Source organism: Varroa jacobsoni, unplaced genomic scaffold, assembly GCF_002532875.2.
Source record: "Varroa jacobsoni isolate VJ856 unplaced genomic scaffold, vjacob_1.0 contig02508, whole genome shotgun sequence".
Taxonomy (NCBI): Eukaryota; Metazoa; Arthropoda; class Arachnida; order Mesostigmata; family Varroidae; genus Varroa; species Varroa jacobsoni.
Genome location: NW_019214827.1, coordinates 26,453 through 49,966, shown reverse-complemented (window position 1 = coordinate 49,966; position 23,514 = coordinate 26,453). Strand labels below are relative to the sequence as shown.

At 42.7% G+C, this 23,514-nt stretch overlaps 2 long non-coding RNA genes across 2 annotated transcripts; one reads left to right on the top strand and one right to left on the bottom strand.

Annotated features, from left to right (window-relative positions):
* Positions 1-4,516: 4,516 nt before the first annotated feature.
* Positions 4,517-7,194, bottom strand: LOC147751846 (uncharacterized). The gene is made up of 3 exons (XR_015315765.1): positions 6,448-7,194; positions 6,039-6,134; positions 4,517-4,643 (listed from the first exon to the last, which is right to left on the bottom strand). It is a non-coding gene; the product is annotated as an uncharacterized LOC147751846 (long non-coding RNA).
* Positions 7,195-10,472: 3,278 nt separating this feature from the next.
* Positions 10,473-22,573, top strand: LOC111272527 (uncharacterized). The gene is made up of 2 exons (XR_002687570.2): positions 10,473-18,922; positions 19,036-22,573. It is a non-coding gene; the product is annotated as an uncharacterized LOC111272527 (long non-coding RNA).
* The last annotated feature ends 941 nt before the right edge of the window (positions 22,574-23,514 follow it).

The window sequence follows — 23,514 nt, the reverse complement described above, 5'->3', positions numbered from 1 at the left end:
CCCTGCAGACTTTCATTTTGATTAGATGAAACTCTAGCGATACGCAAAAATGGCCTAAGCCGGTAATTTTAAAAGGTCGATATTGGTCGAGCAAACAAAAAGTTTTAACACTATATATAAATATAGATAGATTTCGACATGATGTTGAATCCAGTTTTACAAGATTTTTCAACTGTAGTAGCGGATATATTGGAAACACACGGATTCAATGGGTCATTTATGAAAAAGGTTTTTATAACGGTATTTCGACATTGTGGTACTGGATAGGGAATGTCCATATCGAGAAACTTAATCAAACAGATCTCCAAGTGTTTAGAAGATTGGAAAAGCCAGGTACTGTGCAAAATTTGTTCTTAATAAAGCAAATCGAAAATTTCATGGGCAAATAAGATAGATGACATACCAGACCAAACCTTACCATTTATCGACACATGAAAAATATTTCAAATTAAGTTGTGCACCAGATGAGATCAGGAGATGTAGATTATCAGAAATTATACATCGTTTTATTTCCTGAGATCGTCCGAATTGTCGACTGATGATTCCGCTTTGTCGGTTTGTATAGGCCGCAAGTGTTGGCAGCTTTCAAATCTTTGTTAGATACGAAAGCAAGCCTTGATCACCAGAACTGTCATTGTTCTATGGACGAGCATTTCCATCTTCGATTTTGGAATTGCCGAAAACAGGGACAACAAGTTCTCTATCCACTCTCTGTGTGCCTTTATCTCTACGGTTTGAGCACGCAGACATTAATAACCACAATACGAATCATTTGGAACTAGCATACACTATAAAGTGTTTTTAATAGCAAAAAAAAAAGTCAGGACTTAAAATACGACATTTTGCTATTCAAGAGAGCCATATTCAAGTACCACCAGCGCGTACTTACAACTGTACTAAAATAAATTTTTTTTAAATGTAAAATTTAATACTGATAGTAAGGCAAAAGCCACTGACTTGATTCCCATACGAAAATCTGCCTACGTTGATAGATCTACTTCGACTTGTCATCGCCGTAGTTAACGTAGCACCACAGCTATCCTGTAGCGCGTAATTTAACCAAAATGGGACAGATTATTGTCTAATCTCAAATCTCTCCTGAAGTATTTACTTTACGTAGCAGCGTCATGCGACCCAAAAAAAAAAGCCAAAAAGAAAAAGGACGAAGACTTGATAAATAACTAGTCGGTAGAGTCGATTAAGTGTCATGTCGGTATCCAGCAGCCGATCATGGGCCGCTGTGAGACATAAGCAGTACAACGGTATCGATGTGTGGCGTCAGACGTTTATCTGACGCAACACGTAAAGAAGTCCTGGAATAATTTCCAAGCACATGTTTAACAGAGCGCTTCCTGAGAAGGAAACGTTCGGGAAGCTGTCCCGTTTCGGCCTAAAGAAGATTTCTGGACAAATAATAATTTCAGGCTAATGATACATTTCGATACTTAATAACAACAATCCAGCAATTTTAACTTCAGAAATAGACGGGCAGAAGTACAAGCTAGCGTTTGACATTCAAGCAAATTAAACATTAAACGAAGTATTTTTGCCCCGTTTGACAGTGAATTTTAGCTGGGCCCGTATGTGGTACAAGCTGACACTTCGATAGTTGTTTCTATATTATTGTTTATTTATTAGAAAAAAAAATTCCTAAATTAATTTTTTCAACAAGCCGCATTAAAAAATAATCAAATCTAATGCTTAAATTAGCTGTGATTACAGAAATACTGTTTTTATGTGTTGTTAGCCTTGCCTAAAATCTAGAAGCAATAGGATTATAAGCTAATATGAATAGATTTTTACGGAGTAAAAGGTAAGCTGAGCAATGAGGCTACAAAACTTATGTTTGAAAAATAATTTAAATATAGCAAAAAAAAATTCTGTTAGCCCTATAGGGAGTGTGAGAGAATCTGTTACCTATTTGACAAAAGTATTTACCTTAGAGCGTCCGACTGTCCGCTTATTTGTTGTCTTTTTTCTAAACGGTTATTAGATATCAGTAACAGCATATGTCAGAGCAGATTTTGGTACAAAAAAGACGGTAGGAAGTTCAAATAATGAGACGAAAATTGCACTGTAAAAACATATGGTATCAAAATATTGCATATTTTGCCAGGATATGAGAAAAAAATACGTTGTTGATCTAAATTTGCATTACGACGCAATAACAAATTAACAAACTGGGAACGGGGACGTTTACTTCTCGGATGTAGGGAGAGATTTGAATTATTATAACACGAAGTGGCACACAAGTATGTAACTACAATGTTTTAGCTTGAAGTGGCAAGCGACCCACAAGCGAACGTGTGGTAATAGGAACGTTTTAGGTGGCCGATGGACTAAAAGCCACATAATCGTGGCAGAGCGCCAGCGAAGACAAAAATAATATACTGCTTCAAGCAAGTTCATTTTCTCGGTTACTTGAAGCGTAACCAGACTGACTTTATCGAGCCAGCCGAAATATTTGGCCGACCATGGCGTCGAATAATCTCTTTGAGATGGAAATACCGATTTGTAATATACCTTGCTTTTTCATTCAACCCCGCTCAGGTCTCAGCAGGTAAATGGCCAAAAAAATATTGGCTCGTTTGGTCATGTATCTAATCTGATCATGACCCCAACTGGGCGAACACCCAGACCACGTAGATTGGCTGGGCTTTTTTTTGACCGAAACAGCTTGTCTTACATGTACGCTTGTTCGCAGAAGCTACACGTATGCTAAACTGTCGTAGAATCCACAAGCTCCTGCTCAACATAAAAGCAGTATTCTCTCTAGTAGAAGCGGACAACGCTACGCAGAAACAACTTCGCATCAACACATCGAGAGTTTTACATTATAGAAACAAGTTCATTCGTACATGCGATAGCATATCCCATCCCACGAAGCGGCACACTATCCACTGCCTATAGTAGCATCCTTATTACGCGTATGCTGACATCGCACCGTACGGAAGTGGTGAGGTAACATAACTTCTAAGCACTGATCGCCCGGAACGCACGACATTTGAAAAGATAATGGGAGAAACTGGTAGCTGAGTCTACATGTATGTGTCAAGCGTTAAACAGAAAATAGCTCCCCGTTAATTCTGGCCTATTTTCAGCAGGTCAATTGTTAGAGAATTTAGTATGGTAGATTGGATTATAAAGGCAGCAAATGTGATCCAGAACAAGGTCTGCCTGATAAAACATGCAGGCTCCGCTCGGAGGTAAGCTATAGGTTGGTTTTGGGAAACTAAAGCGTTCAAACGAAGTGGAGGCCGGGAGAAAAAGAGCCCTCTGGGGATGTTACGTCCGATTATATCTGGTTATTCGACCCTTTTGGAAACGACAACATGCGAATGCAAAGTCTAAATGATTGCTTCCATGGGAACATTTTTTTGAGTAAAGAACGTGTCACCTTAACTTCTGAATAAGTGTTGCTATTGAGAAAAACAGTAACTTCTTTTCATAGTTATCGAATTATGATGAGATGCGGTTGTATCTGAAATACTGTAACCTTCTCAATTTGATGGACCCCATGTCATGGCCTAAGTAATTTTAATAACTAATTAATAAGAGTACAGAGCAGCATGATCCTAAACATATTGCATTTCAGGAAGCTAAGCCCTATCGGGTTGTCCGGGCTCCAAACTTCCATCTCCCGAAAACATGTTTGGCCAAGATGCAGCACAAGAAAGGCAAAATTTCCATTGGCAGTTACGAAGATATGGACGACTTCATTGCTGCATAGAGGTGCAGACAGAAATAGAAATTTGCGGGTTTTGAACTAACTCATCTCATTATCGCTACGATAGCGCTATTCAATTATGCCTGCTGAGTTTGTATAGCCGAAAAAGCAAAGCTGGGCCATTTTAAAGTTGGAAGTAGCCCTCTCCCGACGAACTCTGTTGAACGGTTTAGTTAGCGTTGTCGCAAACAGCCAACTGCTATAAACACACACTTCAGCTACGTAGACATCAATAAACCCCTGGCAAACAGGCAATTAAAAAACCAGAACAATCTCTCACAAGCGAGATTGAGTACATTGTTTGGCATTAACCGTAATAGCAACTTTGTACACTGAATGTACCGTACTATATGCTGTCATCATTTTTGGTGAAGATGAAGTGTGACGCTAAATAGCGTTACGAGGCTGTATTGATGAACATGTACATTATGTTGCCTAGTTTCGTCAAGGAACATGAAAATGAAATATTAATTATTGGTGGTATATATTAGCTTTTTCAAGAGAAATGGGAAAGATCAGAAAATAATAGGCTCGTGTCCAGGTTAGGTTACATTTCCATTTCTAACTACCTAAATTAATAAAGTCGAATATATGGACTATTAGAAAGCTGTAAACGTTATCTACGTCCGTTAACCCTAGCGAGTATGCTGAGGAGAAATTGTTTTAGCTGCCTGAGGTGACGCTTATGCCCGGAACGGCACTTTCTAACACCTTCGAGATAATACTTCATGCTAATTTACAAAAATTCAGGCTTACCTTTCAACATTATCATACTAAACTCTCGAGTCTTCAATCCAGGCTGGACCTTTTGGCGCGCATAGCTTTGTACTTGAGTCCTATCCCACAGTTATTATAAGCCACCCAAAGTCAAGTAATTTTTTAGTTGCAGAAACGTCTTCATGGAGCGGAATGTCTTCTATAAATTTATACTCAGAAGTGCCAAACGAAACGTTTAAGAAACAGCATAAAACAAACTAAAGATAAGCAACAAATGCAAAAAAGGATTGCAGTAAACGCTTATCCATGGCTTCCAATTGATTGGAGCCAATTATTGCGGAACAACTTTCAACTTATTGAAATTTACTAAGCACATCCATAACCCAGTCGTTCACAAAACGAATGAACGCTTCTATTTGCGCAATCAAGTTCAGTCAATCTTGATGTCAGTCATAGCCATTAGCGGCTTCAGACGGTGATTTCCTATCGTTGTCAATGTTGTCTTTAACGACGACGGTTGAATTCACTATAGCCGTTTGGCAATGAGTCTCTCACAAGCGCGCTATAATACATATAACAAGTTGGCATGGCCATGAGCCACTTGGGCATCTAGAATCACAATACTAAATGAGCATTTTCTTTAGCTCTTAGTAATTCTGATTCTTTAGAAAAAAAATCCAAATAAGGATGCTGATCAAGTAGTGCAAACGATATGTTCCTTTAGCGTTCGTAATCGATGTCTCTGAACATTTCCCGATCACATAAGCGATCAGTTCACAAATCAGCTTTACCATTTTAATGTCGCTAGATATATCATACTATATAGGATAAAGGATTTAAGCATAAGACTTTAAGCATAAGAAGGATAAATTTTTCTTACACGAGCACGTTAGCAATCCATCGAGTGGCCCGTTTCTGCTATTGTTCAACTTTTCATTCTTCAAACAAGAAACTTAGCGACAGTAACTAACAAACAAGTTATCGCCAGATGAACTGCACGTAATTACATTCTCCGACCAACATCTACGATTTGGCTACCTACATTTCGACTGAAACTTCCGCAAACGAATACCTGAAGGTCTCCTACTGACAACTTTTACTCACCAATTTTATCTAGTCACGCATTATCTTTTGTGCTTACACCACTCTAGAGTGAGCAACGAGTCGATATACTAAATAAAGAATCACTACGTGCGGATCCTATACAACTGCCTCACCGCAAAAAGGATAATGCGATATTTCGTGACTCAGTTTTCAATTCAGATGAAATGGTTACAAACCCAATGCAAAAATGAAAAACATTTCTTTCTCATCTCGTTTTAGGCCATTGGGGTTGTCGAACATAAAAGCTCAACAATTATGTCCAGGATACGAGGTTCGGTTAGTTCACGTATTCCAGACAAATAGGACATGCCGGGCTGACTGAATGCGCTGCATAAAACAACTGGGTTGTCATCAGGCCAATAGCCCTCTTTTGTAACGTCAGAAAAGAGCCCGTTTAGCTGAGCCGGTTCGCCGTCGGAAGCGGCGTGGCACCATAATAAAATAGTATTCATAGGAGTAGACAAGCCATGCTAGTAGATAGCGTGCTTACCATAATACCGCAGAAACGCGTGATCCTCTACCGTAAAGGACGATGCCGTTAGCACATCTCCAAACGCAGCGACAGCCATATGCATGAGAGATTGTACTGGAAGTACAAGTCGGAGCCCAATCAAATATTCGTAGGTAAACTCAATTAAATTGTGTCAACGAGTATCAAGGCTAAAACGAAGCGCTGTCAACTTGCCTTTAGCCTGTGAAAAGGACATTACTCTACCTTCCATTGATCCCTACATACTGATAAAGACGCGGATAAATATTTTTAAACTTCTGATAAATAATGTGATATATAAATATTGTATTTGGTCGATCGCAGGCACGATAGTTCGCTGTAATTGGCTCTTAGGGAGTTTTGCATTCATATTTCCCTGTGTAAGATCATTGAGCTCTATCTCACTCACCGTACGTAAAGCGTAGACCTAGGAAGTGGAGTAGATATCGCGTAGGAGCAGAGAACACTGATTGGCAGATTGCTCATTCCAAACAAATGTACATAACGCGGCACTGATCAACTGTCTCGTGCTTCTTAGTATGCAGTCGTCAACATCGCTACGAAGCTAAAAAAAAAAGCTTTGTGGCGTCATTGCAAATATAGGAATAGGAATCGAAAAAGGGGTGTTATGAAGCGTCGGGACCGTGTACTTGTTCGCAAACTCCAGGAAGATACGTTCGTCTCGCATTCCAAAGAAGACTGAAGAACTGTGAACTTGCAGTGTCCTTTTAAAAAGAGTCCATACACCTTATCGCTGCCTCAAAGAGGTTGGGTTCAAGGGTAGTAGACCAGCCAAGAAACCTTGGTTGAATGTTCGAATGAAACGAGCCCATCATCGTCTGGAACGCCCAGTCACAAATTGGGTCGCTGAGTAAAGGGAAAAAGCCTCCTTCTCAGACAAAGCTCATTTGGAAATTCTCAGAGAAAAACACCCATCACGATTTTAAATTTGTTGGCGATTGATTTGTTTTCTAAAACTGTAGAGCTGGGTTTCGGACATCCATTAAAAGTTATGACGTAGACTAGGATATCTGGCAAAAATTCTGGCATGAGAGCTTTCACACAGCGAGCATGGGGCAGTTTGAACTTTGCTGAGGCCATTCAGAGAAAGATGTTGCTTAAAGTACGGGAATGGTCCCATGACAGCGACTACGTCATCGTGCACCTCGTCACGGAGCTCGGGAGTATCTCAAGGCTACCCGCCGCTTATGACGTCCAGATGCTGCGATAGCCTAAAGCACGGCTGAAAAATAAAAAAATCACGAATTTGGAGTGGAAAAAATCACTAATATGTGGCAACAGGATCCACTCGGTAGCGAAGACAAGACAGCGGAAAAGTGCATCAGAAGGATATCGCTCCAAGAGGCAGTATCAGAATCATTAGCAATTATATCATATCGTCTGTCAAGTATTTACAAACGTTTGCCGATCCCTTTGTGAACATACATACGAAATACCAGTGCAAAGTTGAATAACGCCACTTTCATAATCTAAAACGAAGTTTGTTCCAATTCTGCCTCGAAAGTTGAACGTACTCGATCGGATGAATTTATGTAATTGTGCATCGACTACACTTTCTCTGCTCAGATCTGATACATTGGAGATAAAAGTTTGCGACTGATTGCATTAATAAGTTCAAAAGCATTTTTCTAGTACAATTTTATATTTTGATCTTTGCAGACGAAATTGGTCGCCCTGCACCGGTAAATGTAAACATCTAAAGGGGCAATGCATGTTTAAGTAAGAAGAGCTGAGGGTGTCACGTCTACTCAGAAAACTATTTACGCACGTAAATGACTATTATTATTATCACGATTAACTATTCGCAAGTCGTACTTTGCCCTCTTGCCAGTACGTCAGCGAAATCATTTTGACTACTACCATCGCTCTCGTCTACGGCTGATGCAGTGATCACGCCAAGCGTGACGTCAGTATGGTTGATGATCTACTGGGTATCAATGCACAGCTATTGAAAGTTGAGAAGACGATGAATATGCAAAAAGCCACAGAGTTTTGATGGTGTTCCCTAGAGCGTGCAATCCCAAATTGAGCCTACTACTTAACCAATGGTACTGCCTAGACTATCACTTCGCTTGGCACATCACTCTATCATGCGGCGCTAAGAACCCATGCAACGAATTTCCCATTGTCGTTCGTATAATATCATGTAAATTTAAGCGTTTGGCAGGTGTTAGAAAATGGCTACAATAAAAGTTAACATGGAATCTATGCTAATATGGAGCTAGTTCTCGTTGTCAAGGGCGGCGTTTCCTATCTAAAACTGCTAAAAAAAAAAAAAGACAAATGATGCTTTATTATATTCGCCCCCCTGGTCACCACACCTTTGGCGAGTGGACACGACCGTCGCCAGTCGTGCATCTATGTAGAACAAGTTGTTTCTTTTAAAGAAATCCTGCCGGCCTATTAATATAATAATCGAAGACAAGCGCCATTGGCGAACGATAGCGGCCATGTATACCAGATCAAAAAAAGGAAGAGCGTGCAAAGACGAATAAAATGCAGGTTGTGGTTTCCATGAAACTTGCCGAAGCAAGATTAAATACGGGGCAATTCATCTTTGCTTGTCTCGGTCGGCCTTCAACTCGTGCCTCATAAATTGTTAGGAGGAAAAGTTGCATGCTTTTGCAAGTGCCGTTCAGTATATTTACCAGGTTCTCGTCGTGCGCGTGCATACGAAGTCGTAAATGCAGCATTGCACACTACTACTATTATAAAGGCTATCATTATGAATAAAGAGTGAGAGGTTTCTAGCTCGCTGCTTCTGTTTGCTTTGTGCACGTACGGATGCAGTGATGCTCGTAGAAGATTATCTCTTAAATATATTTGCGGATTTATATCATTGTTCAGCTCGAAACTACGGTTTGTAAGCAAAAATATGTATATATTTCTTTGTTGCCCAGCTTGTACCATCACGGTACTGCGATACAGTATTTGCGAACACTAAGCGTTGTCGTTTGAATCGGACCGAATATATTATTTACAGCGTTTTCCACTTATTGCGGAAGCAAACTTCATTCAAGCGTATTCGTTTACATACAGCCTTGGCCGTGGCCTGTTTGTTAGACGGAAACCACTTTATACCATTCCAAATTAGATTTATACCAAATTAATGGCTGCAAATACACGTTGTTAAATAGAAAAAGGTTTATTCAAATTCACAGCATAGATTGGGCGACGTTATACAATACCTTCATGCTGCCATCGACGCTGACGAGTGCCTGGAACCCGTTGGAGTCGCCGAAAAAGCAGGCTAAATGGGATCGATGTCGAAAGAAAACGAGCTGCGTATGCGACCTAATTAGCGGTATCAGTCTTGGGCATTTTGTTATACCATTAAAAGTGACTTCGGATCATTACGCGGTTGCGTAAAGGTCCACATAGCGTAAAGCGATCTAGATGGTTCTTCTAGCATATAACGTGTGCGGAAGGCGTACATAGCTAGTCAGGGCATACTAATGTCTCCGATCCTAGAATTCTCAGGCGATAATGTTTTTTGCGCCACCACCTCTGCCATAGATGAAGATATCCGCACACCACTAATAACTTTCGCATGGGATCTGGCAGTGCTCCCGATTTCAACCACTATTAAATGACACTCTAAATAGCACAAAAATCAGCCGTGGACATTTTTAAAATAATTCTTACTTGTATCCAGATTGTAGCAAAATTCAACCTCATGAAGTCGGTAAGGTGCAAAAAATTTGGGACCAGCAACAATCGACCTAATTTGCTAACAATAGTGGCCCAAATCAAATAAGCAGCACCCCTAGAACTACCCCAAGCTGTTCTGTGTATAAAAAGAAAAGCAGCTCGAAGCAATAAACTTGACGTATCTTCCACCAAAGAAACAGTGATCTGTTATACTCATGGAGTAATACTGAGCGTGTCATTTAGCTTATCTGTGAAATACATTAGCATTACAGAAAATTCTCATCAGATCACCCTTTCTATTATTCTCGTATATGCTGTGAAGGTTGCTCGCTTGCAATTAACGAGCACTTAATGGCCATTTAGGATTTTAGTCGGATCGTGCTTCTTGAAGATCCCCTCTGGGAGAGATACCATGGCTCAGTCGGGACCGTCACAAGCAATGCAGGTCGCAATAATTTGACAAAAAGAAGGGCTTCCCTGACAGTCAGCAATGATAAAGCTACTAGGGAAATCGAAACAAATGGAACAATCAAACTAGTGGATTACAGCGTTCGATGCTACACATGTGCTTACAGCATACAATAAATAAACAAAAGCTTCTTTGAAAAAACCCGCTAATTTTGTAGTCAAAAATAAGTTTATCTAAACCACACTTACATAGTATGACATTCTAAAGAGAGGATTCGCGATGTGAAAGTATAGTAAAAATAACAGAAATTTAATTTTATAATTTACTTGCAAAGCAGGTGTGTTATACTTCGCAGTGTGCTTCGAAATCGTTATCTTTGATAAGTATTTATACTCCTCCGTAGCTGGGGAAACTTTTCCCTATAGTTAGAAAAAGTTTTGCTAGAATCCGCGCGCAAAATTAAAAGTTTAGTGCACCAAAGACATCTGCTACCCGATGACATCAGCCGCAGGATGGTGGCGCGACTAGCAGACGATAGCGTTCGTGGCGCCCTCTGTGAATGTTACGCGCGGACAAAAGTGTTCAGCCGGTCAGTTTTCTCCGCGCTTTTCTCCTACGAGAACTTTTAACGTGACCGTGTTATAAGGCAGAATTTGCTTCGTTCGCTTTCCCATAAGAGTTGTTAACGCTTCACATTTTTCACAGCGCCGTTATCACGTTATTAAAAGTTGGCAAGATATTCAGCGCATATTCCACGTCGCGACAAGTCATTAGACGTTTCACGCAATAAATATATTATATAAGAGGTACATATTTCTGCCTAACAAATGCACCACTCAATAGAAAATAGCTTTTAGTTAAACCAATATATCGTCAATATAATGGCAAGCTCTTCAGTGTTTTTGTTGAAAATAACGCTTAGCACAAATGGCCGTTCTGCTTGCTCAAGGAAGCTTTGTCCGGATATTGCTTCGTTGCAGGAAAATTTCCTTGCATTGTGCTGCGTCATTCTAATTCATTTAGCTTTTTTTTTTTTACACTCTTTCACTGTCGAACTATTTACATAGTGCATCTATCTTTTTAGCCTTTCCCCGTCTAGCGTAACGCGCCGGTGATTCGACTACGGTGCGTGCCTGTCAGCCGTGCTCTTTCGGCCAGCTAGCCATTCTCTGCCGATGAAGGTTGTGGCTTCAAGCACAGTTCTATGCCTAATCACCAGGTGGCGCTTAACTGCTCTGTCGAGAGCACCATCTCGCGGGCGCCCATGCCCCATGTGAAACTGAGCAACCACATCGTTCGCCCCTTAGTACTCACGTCTAGTTCTGTTCGTAGCATCGGCGCGGCAGCGGTAGCAGTAGCGGCGGCGTTGGCGGGGCCCCGTGGAACTCTAGAGACCGGAGTCAGTAGCCAGGTGGAGTGAGGAGTGTATGTAAAATGGCACTACTTATTTGATTGCGTTCGGCTTTTGTTATCATTGGTATGATAAGGCATCAGCAATAATAGCAGCGGCAGTCGCAACCAAGAATGGCTCGACCAGCTCGTTAGTTCTATCTGTCAACTATTTACTGTTCGTCACAGCAGCCGCAGCACCGGGCCCCCGTCTGCCTGCTGCTGCTGTCGCCAGCGGCAGGATTGTCTCCAGAGCCATCCCGTCTGAGGAGTAGCAGCAGCTGTAGCAAGATCGTGGACGCTGTCGTGTCGTGTGTGGCTTCTCGCTGCCTCTGTTTCGCTTTCCCTTTGCGAAGGGACTGCTGTTTGAATGATTCCGCCTGTCTGCAGGAAGCTGTCTACGACGGCGCCTGCAAATCAGAACAGCACCGTACCGCGCCGCGTCTTTTGCTGCTGCTGCCCAGCCTGCCAGCCGTCCGACAACGTTGTGAGAGTCACGAACAGCAGTGGCAACTACAGCAGCAGCAGCAGCAGCGACAACAAGAGCGGCCGAAAAAAAGAGAGACACACTGCCGCCACGCATACGTATACACAGACTGCACGCGTAGTCGCCACTGACCGCCGCCGTAATAGCGAACGTCGTTTGTCAGTCGCGTCTAGCGCGGCAAAGCCAAGGACATCAACATAGATACCGACGAGCGTCGCCCGTGGAGTAGCAGCAGCGGCAGCTGCAGATAGTCGTCCGGAGCGCCATGAAAACAAACATCGGCACTCACTTGTTTGCTAAACAGTAAACGGAATAGCATCTGAGAGTGAATAGAACGTCGTCTGACAGTGGTAGCGTTTCTGAACTAGTCGTCCCGACTGTGCAGTGCAGTGGTTAAGTGCTTTCGTCGATCGCCGCTACTGACTACAACGCGCCGTACTGCCGTGCACGATTGAACGACAAAGAGACGGACAAACAGACTTTAGAACGTCGGCAGGCGAGCACGGGTACGACAATCGCGGCCAAATGCTCCCGCGGCAAAGGCTGTGGCGTTGTCGGCGCGCCGTCTTTTACAATAGAGGGAGTTGTCTGCCACTCCGGCCGCGCCAGACGGCTGGCAAACGCGCTCGCTACGAATCGTTATTGTTGCCCCAACAACAGTGATAGGGTTGCATTGTACAAATGCGATAAACAGGCCGGCTGAGTTAGGTGCTGCCAATCGGACAGCCACAGGGAAAAAGGCATCAGGAAAAAGCACGTCATGCAGGGGGTGAATAGCAGCAAAATAAAGCAATGTAGCGGTTTGTTGTTGCATACGGCCGCTGTTTGCCCTTAATACAACTAGTCCTATTGGAAGGTGTTGACACGTGGTGTGCCATCGCGGTCGTCACTGACGTTGACCGCCGTTCGCAACTTTGCTGCCTGCGGCTGATCGCAGCGGCGGCAATCGTTCTGGTCGAGTCTGATTCGCTCGGTCGGACGCTGCTGTTTCGTCCGCTCGTATTGGTTCAGCTGTGCGTCTACGGAAGGATCTCAGTGATCTTCGCTGTGACGCCGGCGTATTGTTTCGAGGGCATTGGACCACAAAACTGTTATTGGTCGAAAAATTATGACTATCCTTCCTACAGTTCAGCTAAGTAGTACTAGCTAAGCGGCCTGTCACGGTGCAAACGTCGCTCGGGCTAATAATACGATCTAGAGGATGAAGAGCGGATGGGATTTAGCCACTGGAAACAAAGGACAAATTCGATAGAGAAAGTTCGCTTGGCGCATCGTACGCTATAGTATCGATGATGGACAATCTTCACGATGCTAACATCGGCGTATAGGGCAACGTTAACTTATAGCGATAGCATTGTTAGCAAGAAGACCGCGCAAAACAATTACCGGCCACATCTGCGACAACAATCCGCTTCAATGGCAGAATGCTAAGTGAAGTAACATCTCAAAAAGGAATAAACATTAAAGAGTAGTGATTGGTACAACGTTGCGCACTTTCCGCGCCCAGCGGTTTCCGTACTAGAACTACGTTTGGCACAATCTGTAGCTATAAAAAAAAAACAAAACAAACGTCAACCGTTCGAAGTGCTACACCAGACCGAGAGATAATGTCAGCGTTATGGCAGCATAGAGAAGACATTTGGCAGCAATTATAACTGTTGTGCTGGATCACGTCGGGCTGGTGACGAGTGGTGCATGAGCGTTTCACATACAATACAATACAATAGAAATCAATCGATCTATGTTTCGTGCGTTACAGCCTTGATCGTCGTATTCGACGAACCTAGCTAGAAATCGAGAGGGGAGGGCGACGACACATTTGACAATAGGCTGCAGTGAGCAGAGATCAATGGGCGTGATAGTCTTTGTTGTTTGAAGTCTATCAGCGTCGTTTATCAGCGATGTGGGTGGGTGGGGGGGGAAAAAAGTAGACGCAGAAGAGATTTATCAGAGTAAGCGAAATAAAATATACAGGATTGGGTGTGCAATCATTTTGACTTGTTATTCACCCATTCTGTATGTACGTGCATTAATCTATAAGCAAAGATCGTGCAGACTAAACCAAAACATAAAGCGTCATAACAAAAGCCCGACGGCAAAAAAATAGGTGTACATTTTTGACAACGATTTTGCCTGTTTGATTTTCGTCGTCCGGCTCGCGTCAGCCGTAGTAGGCTGTTAGCCGCGATTAGTTTTAAAAAGGAAACGTTAATTTCGTCGGTATCGTTAGCAGTTAATCGCATATTGTTTTAGGTGACGTCTGTTACCAACCAGCGTCGCGGCGTCGTTAACGCCACGACCGATACTCAACACTTACCGCGATTAATTGTTTTGTCGGAAGTGATACGGAAGTTGCTCGAGCTTGTTGGAGCGAAGGAAGATCATGCAGTGACGAATAGATCTGTCGCCGTCAACCTACGACCTACGCCGAATTAGCGAAACACAACAAAGTAGGCTGAGGCAAAGAAAAAAAACAAACTCTGATTCCACCACGATATTCTGCGATCGATACGAGAGGCGATTAGTATAGTAATAAAAGAAAATATCTTATCGACGTTCGTTCACAGTGCTTATAATCTCTAAGCCGTAATCGATCCATATAATATTGGTAATTTAGCGCTCGTGGTCTGGAAACGTCGATACGAAATTGTCTATGGCGGCTAGAGGAGCGATAGCGGTTGTTACGAAACGCCAGTCTCGCGTACGGTTCAACTGTATCAATATATTACCAGTTCTGCCGGTGAAGACGGCACTGAGTGTTCGACAGCCGAAACCGAGTGTGCAACCAAATGAAGCTGATGACAACCAAATGATGAACTGATTCGCGTAAAACACTTCGCATTGGATCGACTAAGACCTAGCCCGCTGATAAGGTCCTTAGCGTCCACTGCAAAGATCAACCGTAATCAATAAGCATTTCTCGCAGAACGACGCTGTCTCACATCGTACGCCGATACTCCATTGGCGGCGGTAGTAGTAGTAGTAGTAGAGCGATGACTGCTTCGATATCGGACAGACTCGTCGTATTTTATATTTCCTCCGCACGCAGATGCTGGAGTAGCGCAAGGCCGTATCGCGACGTTCACATCAACGGAGTGGCTTCCGCTGTTTAGCTGTTAAGCGTTGTTTCTGGTTTCGGTGCCGCGTAACGTCCAACAGACTCCGAGTCGAGAAGCGCACGCGTAAAGAGTACGAGAAAAAGTGAGACAAAAAAAAAAAGAAAGAAGACGGAGGAGGAAAAACTAGCGTGAGACCTTTGAGCTTTCGAGCTGAGTAAGTGACTGGTTACTCAGCACGCTCTCTCGAATGCCGGCGAGCGGGTCGTATTCGATCTGGATGTCGTCAGCCAGCAAAGAGACTTATATTCGCCTGCACCGCGACCTCAGCCACAATCACCATACTCCGCCTGTTTCTGCCGCCGCCGCCGTCGCCGCCACCACCGCCGCCGCCGCTGCTGCTGCTGCTGCTCCTGTTACCTCAGCAGACAGGCCGGCTCTCTAAGCAACCTCCTTCACGCAGCATCGTCTTACCTGCGACGACAACTCTGCTCGTACTATCAAAGTCGGCTGAACAAGGCTATTCCTGCTACAGAGACCCATAGGTTCGATGGTCACTTGGGCTAAGTGGTTGAGTACTGCGTAAAATGCCAATGTGGCGGCTATTGTCATTGCGATCGCCGACAACGGTTCTACATTCAGCTGTCATTACTAAACTGTAACGGCAAAGGCAGCAGTAGCGTAGCAGCTTGTGTATTGCCGGCAAGACAAACATGGAACGCTAGCTTAGAATTTTCAAGAGCCCAGCGTGTTCAATGGTGCCAATATGAATAACGCGGCCGCCGCTGAAAGCTCGTTCGTTCGTTCGTTCGGCTGATCTTGTGTATCTGTGTTTCTGCTTATTTTTGCCTGAGCCGGATTGGAGGAACACTCTCGCTCAATTCGATCGGTGGTCTCGGGAACTAAGAAAAAGCCTCGATTCGAAACAAAATCTTTAAAAAATAAAAAAACAAAAAAAGGCCACCGTATCGCTCATGCCACGTGGTGCTGATCGTTATTCTTAATAGAATAGTAATCAATAACACTAGAAATTATGAGATAAGCTTGGATTAAGGGTGAAATCGTGCAACGACAGGTGTGAAAAGGATGAAGGGATAGCAAATCGTGTGTCGTTTTTATTATACATATCTCTCTCTCTCTCCCTCTCTCTCTCTCTCTCTCTCTCCCTATATATATATGTATATATCTCTCTATATATATATATGTATATAGAGAGCGAGAGAGAGAGACCTTCCTGCCAGTGTTGGATTCTACTGTACAGCTGGTGTGGATCGCAATTGTATTCAACTCTATGCTGCCGAAACGGCTCAAGTGATTCGAAGAAGATCAGCCGTTAGTTGATATATCCGTGATCATGACTGTGTCGCCGCGGTCGCAATTGTCAGTGATGTGTTCGTTATTGGTAATAATCACTGTTGCATTCATGACTGGTAATGAAAAGTGACACTAAATAGGAAGAGACGTAGGTCAAAATAAACGATTAACGGAGCCATTGTAAATACTGTTCGCTGAATGCGCGACCCATGGCCATCGTCGACCCATGTACAGATGCAGATGCATAGACTTACTGCATTCACCTAGTATGCAGGTGACGGACAAACAAATAGACGTGGGATGATCACACCGACGCTGACATTACTCGACCGAGCGTAAAGCTTAACAACAAGTAAGCGTTCGTTCTATGCCAAATTGGGTCTAAGACAAAGTAAAGCTAGAAGGGGGAAACCATCTTCAGACGGCAAGCTAGCGAAACTACGGCGCGTGGACAAGTCCACGAGGCAGCAGTGTTCTCGAAAGTCGTCTGTTACATATAAATCGGTCGTTGGGCGCGATCAGCTGGCCGTACTAGCAGGCTCGTGTGTCTGCGAATGACACCTATAACGTGCCATTGGGTCTGAAGGGTATAGTCGTCGAGTCCGATGTGTCCACAGCAGCGGCCGGAAAACAAAATGGAAGCGCAACAGTTACCAGCTCACCAGTTGACAGCTGGTGATATGATATACGATGCTGTGGATAGTGTTATAGCTACACTGCGGCCAGCTACTCGTGCGGCTTAGCTCGGACGACTTCGTGCGTGTTTACCTTACAGGAGCGTCAGTTCGTCCTATTCAAACGGCAGATGCGGGTTTGAATGAAAACAAGCGCAAAGCGGAGTGCCAGAAAGTGGTTGAATAGCAAAGACACTATAACCGGCTGTTTTTTCCCCAAGCCGCACTCATATGAAGAATTGCATCTCTTAGGTTAAGCAGGAATCACACGGCGCTTCGTTCGTTGTGAGCTATGATCGCGAACCCCTACGTGATAGTACAGCGGACAAGGGAAAAAGGATCATTTGAGAGGAAGGTCTTCGCCGCTATGAGACACTCGAGTGTGGACACAGCTTATTTAAGCGAGCTAAATAAACAAACCAAAGAAACAAACGATGGCCTCATCAAGTGATTTGAAGTAAGCAACGGCTTAAAGTAAGAGTACAAGTTCAACTAAGCTATCAATACAGAAAAGGACTATTATAGCGTTTCGAAATTAGAGCGTGTTTCTGATGCTAACTAGAATTCGGGTGCAGGGGTGCATGTAATTTTACAAACTGAAGATTCGCTAACATTGGCCGATTTTAGTTACAAAGTTACCGCCCCAACAAGCGCATTGTTCCTCCTTCCGTGACCATTCAAATGATGACTGGCGGCAGATAGGCCTTGTGGAATTTTTATGTGCGGAGTTTTCCTTCAGGTCCGTGCCCCATTTCATCCATATCCTGTTCATATTAATAATAAAACAACAAACCTTATAAGAATAATGAGTTGGACGAGCGTTGCACTAATACGAAAGACCGACTCGTCGCTAAAATTGTTGGTTATAAGGGCATCACAATGGCAGCTCCGTGTTCGATCTCTGTTCACCGTATTCACCGAATACGAAAAGCGGATCATCATGAACGTTATTGTACTGGCATATTGTTGGTACAATTCGAAAATCGTCATAGTCAGCAGCGGTGAAAAGCGTGTCCGAACAAAGGAAAGCAGCGTACTGCAAAAGCGTACCCGCGCTGAAAGCCAAACTCGCAAATCGTTAGGTAGAAGAAGTAGCCAAAAAGTTCTCGAAAACTTTTCTAGAGTTATTACCAAGGGAAAAAATTGCATTTCTTTCTGTCGTCGTCGTCGTCGTTGTCGTTGTTGTTGTTGTTGTTGTTGTTGTTGTTGTTGTTGTTGTAGTTGTTGTCGTCGCCGTCGTCGTTTCAACAGTAACTGCACTACAGCTTGTCTGAAGAGCCTTGCTGACTAGACCTATAACAACACCGGTGACAATTTTCGTTGACTTGATCTCTACGGCCTTTATCGCAATGGACTCGTACAGCAAGGACGTGCAGATAATAAGCAGTGAAAATCCTACGGTGCTGATATCCACCACAGATGGGCGGGACGTCTGTTTGCCCCAAAGGTGGTGTTGAGGCCCATTTTAGAGGGCGCTGAGCAGCATAAATATAAACAGCAGGAAAATAGGCTACTACCGAACCGACCACGGATACTGTGTTTGTAATCTTGGCAAACTGTGTGTAGAGTTTGTTTCTTGGCTTTCTAGGGGATAAACAAGTAGAGAAACGTCTGGGACAGAAAGATACCGAAGTATTATCTAGTAGTTATTACGAAGTTGTATATATAGAGAGAGAGAGAGAGAGAGAGCGAAACGGTGAGAACAAAAGTCCCGTTACACTCGAACGCGGAAAAAAGGACACAAAATGTCAAGTTAAGCGGGGCCCGTCGAACGGAGGATGAAGTTGCTCTTACGGGCTCCCTTGCTTCGTCAGCAGAGACAACGGCATCTACAGAACCAGCAACAACTATACGATCAAATTGACAAGCTCGATCTCAAAAAGGTACTACTAGCCGCAAAAAAGGCAACACGAGCGAAATGAAATATATAATTAATGGGAAAAACGATAATTAACAGGTATCTACTATCTTGCTGTTACAACAACTGCTACAACAGGATCAACAAGGTCAGTGAGAACAGCAAATGTGATTGCAACAATTACAGAAGATTTAGGAGAAGCTCTTATATATATATATATATATATATATATATAAATTCATTATCGATCTGTTCGCGACCGTAAGAAAAACCCTGCGCTATGGTGGCCGTTTGCACGAACAGCTTCGGATAAGTGAGTACTACTGTTATACACAAATTTACTTTTGTATCCTCTTTCGATTCCACACGCACGTAGATTGTTCTCTATTCTATATATGTGGATAGAGAATACATCAAATAGATACACTCGATTCTACTGGATTTTAATTATGAGCAATATAAGAAGGTACACCGTTAAAACATTAGGGCAATATTTTCTAGCGACTAAGCTCAGTTTATTTCATTATTTATAGTAATAGAGATACTGACTGTTAGAACTGGTGCGCGTAAAAGGTTCGCCACCTCCAACTGGACGTTAAAGAAGATAGGGAAGATACAGGTAAACTTTAGAAATAGCTTCAGACCACCTCTTTTTGACGGCTGGATGGAGAAGGAAATACAAAGTGCCTGAAGCTTGGCGACCTTGTTCCGAGTTTTCCTCTGCCGCCAAGCAGCGGATTTAGAGTTTTCTTAGCAGTCGGTCGAGCAAAACGTTTGTTGGATGAATGCAATTCAAAATTCATCCGTCACTGGGAACTCCGACAAATCTCCGACGAGTCGCGACTAACGATTGCGTATCGCCGCAGGAAAACTCGGCTAGATATATATTCACAAAACGAATACCTCACGGCAAAAAGCTCAACAAAGCGTGTTTACTGTTATAAGAATCTTCGATTCTACGGTGTTTTGCCCATTTGTAACTGCTCAGCCACTGTGCCCCTCCTGCCCGGATGGCTGACTTAAACTCCCCATCGTTCTTACGCACTCGCTGCAAGTCGGTGCAAAGAAGCGACAAGGCTGATTATCGGCAATGTACGGTTCGTCATCAATGGTCGAAGGTTTGCTTTGCTAATCGTGACGTGCTTTTTACTATGATAATGACATATCATACTGAGAGTAGAATTACAATCGTTATCCTGTATCTTGACAGTTTTTTACGGCCTTCTTCGTCATAATAAACGTTCTCCACTTGGATGGATGTAATGGCCTGACAATTATTACCACAGGCTATCGTAAAGTGTAAAATAATCAAAAATGTACATAGGGAAGCATTAGATTATATGTTACAGAATGTTAGTTATTTAACTTGTCCACCTGGCGAAACGGTACGACGTATTCTGGTAATTAATTTAAGTTTGGGCCATCTATGGACATATCGCCAACGTCTGCATCGGGAGTGCATTTAAAATCACGTATATCTAAAGACTGCCAGGCCTCTATAGTCTTTCCGGCCTCTCTTGTTCGATCGATCTGATAATACGTCCATTGCTCGTCTGTGTGAGTGTGTGCAGACGTCGTTCATCTTCGACAAGGATAGTCTTACGAGTTAGATTCTCGTAGGAGTATAAGTCTAGAATAATCCAAACTTTGTATATCCAGTAATATTATTACACCTAATCATAAAAACCCGATTTTACGCTTAATAAAATGGGCATGAAATTTTACACTGTCCCTGTTAAGCTTGTAAAATCGGGTTGTGTGGCTAGCTAGCAAAGTGGTAAAATGCCGGCAGATTGAGCTGGTGTTTTGTCGGCGATCAATTTCCTCGCAAATTGCGAGCAGGACATAGCAGTAGGACAAAATCAGAAAGGAGGAAAGTTTAGTTCATCCTAGAACCTCACAGGCGGACAGATAATACACCTACATAATGAGGGGGATCTGAGAAATGACAAGGTGTCTATAGTAGTACAGGTTATAACCAAGCAGGTCCTTATTGTACGAAACATTATTTGCACAAAACTTTTGTAGAGGCATTGATTTTGCCTTAATGCGAACAGATTTTTACCTAAAACTTGTGAACTAAATCATTTCGAGGTGCCGCAGGCTTTAACATCCGTGTCTGTTCATGTCAAAGGAGAAATAATCAGACTTGATACCACGCAGGCCATTATCCAACACACGTATATTTTTAATCCCAAACAGCCTGTAGCGATGGGCCTTTCCGAACATAGGCAACGACACGACGATTGAATGGACGGTCAGTCATTAAAGGAAATGTGATGTGTTATATTGTTAACTGATCGAATGCGTACATTGAGACGTCAGCTTGTTGCTGCTTCCTAAAATCTCGGTGACCCAGGGTCTCCACAATCCAAAACTTCGCTAGTTGTCTTTGTACTGTTTTTCAGCCATGTATTTTAGTTATCCATTTGGATCGTCTGATCGTGCTCTATTCCGAGTTGTCTGTATGGCTTCAAATTCAGCTGTACATTACTATGATGATGGACCGTTGGCAGTCTTCGCAAGGGGCGACTGTCTTCATATTCTCTGCGCAAACAAAAAGATCAAGGGCGAACCATACCATCCGATGCCAGCTGGATAGGCAAATCGAGAACGACTAGTTATTCCGTCGTCTGAACAAGTAACGACTAACAAGAAATGTATCACGGCAAGCCCTTCAAATGAAAGGGGACATTTATTCAAATAACTAGACGATATATTCTACCACTCGGCGGAATCTAGCCAGCTGACGGCTTTCTAGAACAAATGCTACACTCACCAAACACCGTATGAAGCGCGTTAGTGAATGGAGCTTGTGCTATAGAAAATGGCAATTGTAATAGGGAAAGTATTTTTCAAAATCATTAGCCGGCAACGTATATAGTACTATATACGGGTACATAAAAAAAATGTATTTAGTGCTTATTAGGATCGATTTCGAGTGTGTACATGGTAATTAGTGAGCTGCTTCTTGATTTGAGTAATATATCAATTGGCTGTCACAGCTCTTGACCAAATGCACAAGCGCTGTGCATGACCGGTGGAACATATATGTACATATATATAGCATGTTTGTAGTATATATATATATATATATATATATATATATATATACACCACAAACATGGTACTTCAGTATCGAGGATATATACATGAATGGAAAAACAGCTCTAAATTAATTAGGTAGTTTAGCCAATGGTATAGAATCGAGTTGATCCAACTTACCTAATTGCGATATGATCAGGGGCATCGGTGACAGTACCCCCACCTGAGGGATATGATATTTAGGATACTAATAAGTTCGTATTGGTTCAGCTATCTACTGCAATGTTACGTCCGCTCATCCTTGGACATTTACTAGTTAGCAGTAGATATAGAAGATGCACCATTTCGGTCTAACTTAGAGAGGAGATATTGGAGCCTGATGCAATTATGTGCAACTACCGAATGTTTTGAACGAAGACTGAATAAGTCGCTATTTAATACAAACTTACATTTTAGTTCGCAATTATTTTCCATTGAAGCTCTGTATTATATACACACATATAATAAACAATTTGAATTCTTGTCAATATTCTCATTGAACCTGTCTCCAAGTTACTCCTCATTAGAAATTTTGCATATTATCCAGCTCGCTAAAGCTTGCACAAATAAACCTTAACAACTAAGATAACTAGACCTCGTTTTTTTTTCTCTGTCGTTAGTATTTTCTAAAAAAACGTTACCAGGCTGGAGAAAATTTTTCAGCCTTGTACGGCGCCACCCCCCTGCCGTCACACAGGACAAGCGAACCCTCATGGTACGGTTGAGTGATACGATCCGTTATATTTTAGATGTTATAACATTAGCTGGCTAGTCACGCGGGCGCAGTGTTGTGTCAGAAATCGAAAAGTGAGATCTCAACAGCGGTCCTTGACGGAGCGGGACGGGATTCGTCTCAAGACACATGAAATTGTCTCAAGAAAGGGCCTATGAGTGTCGCTTTTCGTTCATATCCACTTAAAACAATATCCATAAGAACGTGTACGATGAAGTTTTCAGAAATAAATTGCCTCCGTCTGCGACAAAATAAAGCGTTCAACACGACAGCAGATAGGGTAACGAAGTGTTCAAAAATATCTGGTAAACCTAGGAGGGGCAATTGAATTTGCAGCTAGCGATGTGCCTGGAGGGTCCGTGAACAAGGCTAACAACCTCGAAGCCTTACAAATACGTTTATTGGTGCATGTGCCACTATTTTTATTGCGAAATACATGTATATACATATTTATTACTTATTCACACACACTGTGCCGTATCAATGGGCCGTTGACTGGGGATACAAAAGAGCCAAGCTTCATCTAAGTTTATACATGAGTTTTATGTGTAAAGAAATTTTGAAACTCTATTTTTTTTTTCAAAAACACACACTGGCACCCAGTAAGTGTCTGCATTAAGTCCTGTATTAAGGGGGCGCGGGGCACGCCCGCGTACCTCGGTATCATGATTCGTAGAATTGTTTGTTCACTAACGAAGAGAAAAATGTTCGATGTATTTTCTACTGGTGTTTGTATACTTACTTGATCATATACCACTTAGACGTTGCTGTAATTAATTGACGCGTAAGCAGAAGTCGTT